General features: G+C 40.7%; 1 non-coding gene across 1 annotated transcript; it reads left to right on the forward strand.

Moving 5' to 3' along the window:
* The first annotated feature begins 1,933 nt into the window (after positions 1-1,933).
* Positions 1,934-2,039, forward strand: LOC133312164 (small nucleolar RNA R71). Its single transcript, XR_009751643.1, has one exon. It is a non-coding gene; the product is annotated as a small nucleolar RNA R71 (small nucleolar RNA).
* The last annotated feature ends 4,092 nt before the right edge of the window (positions 2,040-6,131 follow it).

The raw sequence follows: 6,131 nt of genomic DNA on the forward strand, positions 1-6,131 counted from the left end.
TGGCTTCAGCTTGTTCCTCCATCAGTGGAGGAATTGCCATCCTTTCTTCTTCTGCCAAAGCTCTGGCAAGAGCTTCGTCCCTAGATGTATCAGGACGGATGACAGGGTATGACAGAGGACCTCCCAGATTGATCTTCCTGGGGTCTGTTGTCTTTGCTTTCTTCTTAGGGGGTTCTATGAGAACCCCCTTTCCTTTGTCATTTTTCTTCTGTGGCTGAGCCTCTTGCTCAGCCACTGATGTCTCTGCAGCAGATGCTGCTTCTTTTTCTGTTCTTCCCTCTCCTTGTTGCTGCCTAGGAGAGGGTTGTGGGGTGATTTGTCTTGGTGGAGAGTGAACAGGTGGTGGGGACGGAATGTAAGAAAATGTAGAGTCTGAGCTGCTTGGGGACGTCTCCTTGGCAGCTGGTTTGGTTGCTGACATTCTGCCAGCCTTCAGCTTTTTTGCCAAAGGCTTATTGTTTTCACTCTCCTCCTCCTTGTCAGAGAGGGTGATAGGTTTTGCAGAGGATGCTCCCTCTGGACTGTTGCTGCTAAGGACCCTCTTTAGCCTCTGACTCTAATGTTTCCCCTTTCTTGGGGGAACTTTGGCAGGAGATTTCTTCTTGCCCTGTTTGCCATCAGTAGCAACAAGGGCATCCTTCTTTACCTTGGTGGGAGGAGAGACAGTTCTCCTTGCTGGAACGTGGGCAGAAGGGGAAGATTTTGAAGGAGTCGTCTTGGTGGCCTTCTTCTGTGAGACCATAGGGGTTTCTTCTTCATCATCACCGGTGGGGGAGCGTCTGAGATTGGCAGGAATAGGTTGGGTGGTGTCAATGTAGGTGCTTTTAAGACCGTTCCAGGTCTTAGCATCAAGGATAGATGCCACCTGTTTGATGTCATATGGGTGTTCTTCTACACCATCTTTCAAACAGAGCTTGGTGATGAGGCAGGGGAGGCAGACTGTGGTCTTCCTCATGTCCTTCTTCAGGCTGTTATAGATGAGGGTTACTGCATCAAAAGGAATGTGCTTAATGATGCAGTAGATTTGGACTTGCAGCCCCCAACTAGCAGAAGTTCATGAGTGGTGGGAGTGATGTTGGAATTTGCAAACAGTGCCCAAAACTTAGTTTAATGTCTTTAGCTAGACATGGTACTTACCTCTCAAGGGGTTTCAGAAATGGTTGAGGGGACCTCAGTGTCCCCTGGTAGTGATCCTGGTGTTCTGGTTTGAAGGTTGGCAGCAATCTGCCCCAGATGGGACTCAATGTTCCTGACCACTGCATCATTCCTGGTGACATATTCCTTGACATAATTTTCCAGGGTGTTGATGCGTTGGTCATCTCTGTGGAACGGAACGTAGTTGTTTCTTCTTTGTTCAAATGTTCCACTGCTGCTACCTTGCTGATACTGCTGCTGATTGTTGTTGAATGGTCTCTGGTTAATGGGTGGCCTCCATTGGGTGTTGTGGTTCTGATCCTTAATGATAGTTCCTCCAGGGCTTGAATGTGTATTTCGTCCTGCTTGTTGATAGTCTCTGGTGAAGTTCCTATTGCCAAAATTTTCTGCATAACACACCAATGCAGTGGATGGACAGTCTGTTGAGTTATGAAGGTCACCACAGGCTGAGCATGGTTCTGTTTCAGTTGCTGTGAGTTGTAAGACTTCCATCCTTGGTGCTTCTTGGTCAGCTCTCAGGTTCTTCACTTCATTCATGAGTGATGCCAGCTGGGCTTCCATGGCTGTTTGTTTATCCAGTTCTAGCATGCCTGGCTTCCTCACTGGGCTCACTCTGTCTATTGCCCATTGGAGACATCTTTCAGCAGTCCCTTCTATGATTTTGTACCTTGATTCAAGTGTTCCTGTAAAGAAATATCCTCCTGCAGCAAAATCTAGGTGAGATTGAGAAGTATGGTCAAGTCCCTTATAGAAAGATTGTAACACTCCCCAACTCTCTACCCCATAGTTTGGACATTCTCTTATGATGTCCTTGTATCTCTCCCATGCTTCATAGAGATTTTCTCCATAAACATTCTGAAGTTAGAGATTTCAGCTCTAACATTAGCTTGTCGAGACATTGGGAGAAACCTCTCTATGAACTTGTTAGAGAGTTCTTCCCATGTGTGGATTGATCCAGGGGTGAGAGTTTTCATCCATGTTTTAGCTTTTAAGCCCAAGGAGTGAGGGAACAACCTCATTCTCATTATCTCCTCTGTTACACCCTCAGCTTTAAAATTATCACAAATATCTTGGAATGTTGTGAGGTGTGTGTAAGGATCTTCTACAGGGAGTCCATTGAAGACCCCTGCTTCCCTAATCATGTGGAACATGATAGGTTTTAGTTCAAAATTTGGTGCTACAGGGGGAAGGATTACTCCCCTATCTGGTCTGTTGAGCAGCCAAAGTTCTGAAGTTCTGTTCAGGGGGAACCTTTTCATTGTTATTATTGTGATCAGCCATGTTTTCAGGAAATTCTTCCCTGAGGTTCCTTCTTCTCCTATGGAGTGTACGTTCTGGCTCAGGATCAAAGAGAAACTCAAGTACTTCAATGGAGTGGTCAGAGTCTGTTTCAAACTCTTCACTCATAAACCAATAGCACAGGGTATATATACGCACAGCAGATTCAGTGATAAAGAGAAAAAAATATAAAAGTAAAGTCAGATATATAGTATATGTGTTAGAAAACAATGATACGAACAACAGTTAGTGTTTCTATCCCCGACAACGGCGCCAAAAACTTGTTGGGTGGTTTGCAGATGGTGGAAAAATATAAGTTCTGATAGGGGACATTCCTCTGTTCTTGCAAAACACAGATTCGTCCCTTAGTTCCAACACAAGTGCGCAAGTGCACGCATCAAGTAATAAAGGGAGTATTAATGCCCAAATTATCGTTCCCACGAGGATAGAGTGCTAATTATTGTTTTATCACTGTTTATAAAGAATGAAAATGAGAAGAAATGTTAGTAAATGAACCGTCTGGTCAAACGTTCCCTATTGTCTTGACAACGTTCCTCAGGAACAGTAGGTTCAATCTGATGGCAAACAGTTTCTCGCTGCGTTATGTATGTGATCCTTCCTGTTTAGAAGAAGGTGAGATAATAATCATTGGAGTTTTTATAAGTACTAAATAAAATAAAATAAAAACTACTATAACAGAAATAACTATAATCAAGAGACAACAGGGTGGTGGTTAAAACAGTTTAACAGAAGGAACGGATTCACTGCTTCACTCTTAAAGGGGCTGTTTTCTCTGCTCAAGACTTAGCACATTTTGGCTTTGTCCCAGTTTCTTTGCCTGCCAACTCTGATTCCACAGCTCATTGTCTAGATGGCTCACAAGTTTCCATATTCCTATGGCTCCCTTGACTCCAACAGGTACTTAGTTCAGAACCTTAAAATGGACGAGTTGGCCCCTTATTCCTAAGGTGGCCAGTAGGGTTTTTGCCATGACATATACCTTCCCCCAATGGCTAAGCTGTCTGAAATCCCTTCCTTATGGAAGTTCCTTTCTCAGTATGTACCCAATTTCCATTGGCGCACAATGAATATAGCTTACTTAGCCAAAGAAATACAAAAAGCTTCGGTCAAGAGTTTTGAAAACAGTTCTTTAAGAGTTTCACAGTTTACCCGTTCCACAGATAGTTCAGCTCATGGCTGATAGTTTAAACATAATTATTCTCAACTGAGATCACATAGACTCGAGATTCAGTCAAGAGATAACGATTGGAACGAAGAGAAAAACACTTATATTAATTTAAAAGACAGTTTACAAAAGAAAACAGAAAATGGAGAAAGATGGGTATTTGCTCGAGAGGAGTCTTGATGGTTGTTTACAGAGAAGAGAAGAAGGGGTGTCACTTAACTACAGTTACAACTTAAAATTAAACTAAGTTACTAACTACTACTAAGTGATCTCTTCCTTTCGGACTGCAAACCCTCTAGGATTCGATGATGTTTTTGTGTGAGGGTAGTCCTATTTATAGCTGGAACAGGAGTGGCAAGACTGTAATTCCTTTGGAGCTAGTTGCTTGAATGAGGAGACGGGACGGTGGCAGCAGAGTGTGAAGCTTGCGCGAATTGCTGGATGGAACAGGATTTGGTGATGATTAGTCGTTGTTTGCATACCTTCATGTGCTTTGCTTTTGTTTTCAGCCAATGAGAACTCTTGATTCTCTGCTCTTCACGTTTCCAGCTGCTCAGTTGGTGCACCGCCTTGCTTTTTAGAAGTCTTTAACTCTACGTTATCTGCAAAGTGTACAAAAGCATTAAATGAATGGAGCAGGTGCATTAAATGCGTCTCAGTCTGTTCCCCTTTTAATATATTTTAAAGGAGTACGTTACCATTCGTTCCCCCACTGTGTTTTTGTCACAAATGTGTAAAACAAGTGATTTTCATGTTGAAGTTGCTCATCAGATGAGGGAACGTATGGTATTTTGCCATCAAAATGGGCTTAGAAGGGAACAAATTTACGTCCCATCACTTAGAAACCTTTTTTAGATTAAGCCTTGAGCGCAATGAATCTCACATGTTTGCAATTCCTACACGTCTATATGTAGAACATGCAAGTATTGGTGTTTATCTTAGTCCAGATTAAGATCCCAACTATTTCTAATCAAAATCAAACCATCTTTATTCCTATATGGTTGATCAAGTCATACAAGAAATTGAATAGTAAATTCAAGATAAACACACAATAATTGGAGATAGATTTTATTGAAAACCAAATTAAATCACACAAAGATTCACTTTAGATTTGTAACCCTAACTACTAAAGAAATTAGCCAAACATAACTGGTATAACACCTAACATATTTAAAATACATATTAATAGTTAAATTGAGGGTATGTGTAGTGAAAATATTAAGTTTGGGGTCAAAATAAGTACGAAGGTTAAAACGGTAAATCAACAAATACGTAACCCTAAATTGTAAAATGATAAAATTAGGCCCCAATTGATTAAAATAATACTAGAAATGGATTCAGAACGGAAAATTGAGTGGTTAGCCAAATTTCTGGAAAACTGATAAATAGTATTTTTACCGGATGAAATATTGCAGTACAGTTGCACCGAAAAATGTGAAAAGTGAGATTAAGGCTCTAAGATTGAATATATGTTGAAAAAGGTACTTAGAACCAAGAAATAAGCTTAGTGATATTATTTGATGAATTTTAGGGTTTTTGGGAAACATGCCAACGGTACACCACTATGGGTAAAACAATAATTTCACCAAATTATCGGGAAACTCCGGATTCATTTGTTTAAGGGTAATTAAAGGACTTTGGTGAATGTTAAATTTTTTGATTTAATGGATAGTTCATGAATTAATTGGAGATCAGTGTGTGAAGGGGATGATTTGAATTGTGTGAGGTGGCATGTGGAACCCACCCCACTTAAACCAACTTAAGCCACATGGCTAACACTATTCCACCATTGTAACACCCCGTAGTACTCCGATTGTTAACACACATGATATTTAGCATACACAATGAAAGACTTTAGTTTAAAAGAATAATAAAGCGTCTTATAAAAATACAAGTAAACTTTTTCCAAAATATTTTCTAAAACATTTTCAAAGCGTTCATCTGATATATTGCATTCGCGTATCATTAACATCTAAGTCTACTGATTAAAACCATTGGCCATCACTAGTGGCCGTTGACCATCCGGATATGACATCAAGTGTCATTCCAAACGGAGTCTCACAGACAGCATAATGGCTGTATTTCAGATAACTGGGAACATGGGTCCCACACATACACATAACCTAATACAAACAATATAGCTCCATGCCCAAATAACTGAATACATGCGTCAAGTCTATATTAATCTCCAAATGTCTAAGCATCAGTAAATAATCCATGGCTTCAATCATACAATCATAAGCCTAAATAAATACATAACATAGTCTCAACATAAGATAATAGGACATGTTAATACATATACTTGCCATCGTAGAGTCTAAACATAATAAAGATAAATCATCAGCGTCATTCACTACTCCAAGGCGGGGGGCTTGCCCCTAGAAGCATCACCACTACTCTGGGTACCTGAAATGATATCCCCAAACGGGGTGAGATAACACATCTCAGTAAGCTCAAGGTTCATAGAGGATCCTCTAATCCCCTGAGCCCACTTCATGCATGACAAGTCAGA

This window comes from Gastrolobium bilobum, unplaced genomic scaffold, assembly GCF_033153095.1.
Source record: "Gastrolobium bilobum isolate Gb01-03AN ecotype WA unplaced genomic scaffold, APGP_CSIRO_Gbil_v1 utg7613, whole genome shotgun sequence".
In the NCBI taxonomy this organism is placed as follows: domain Eukaryota; kingdom Viridiplantae; phylum Streptophyta; class Magnoliopsida; order Fabales; family Fabaceae; genus Gastrolobium; species Gastrolobium bilobum.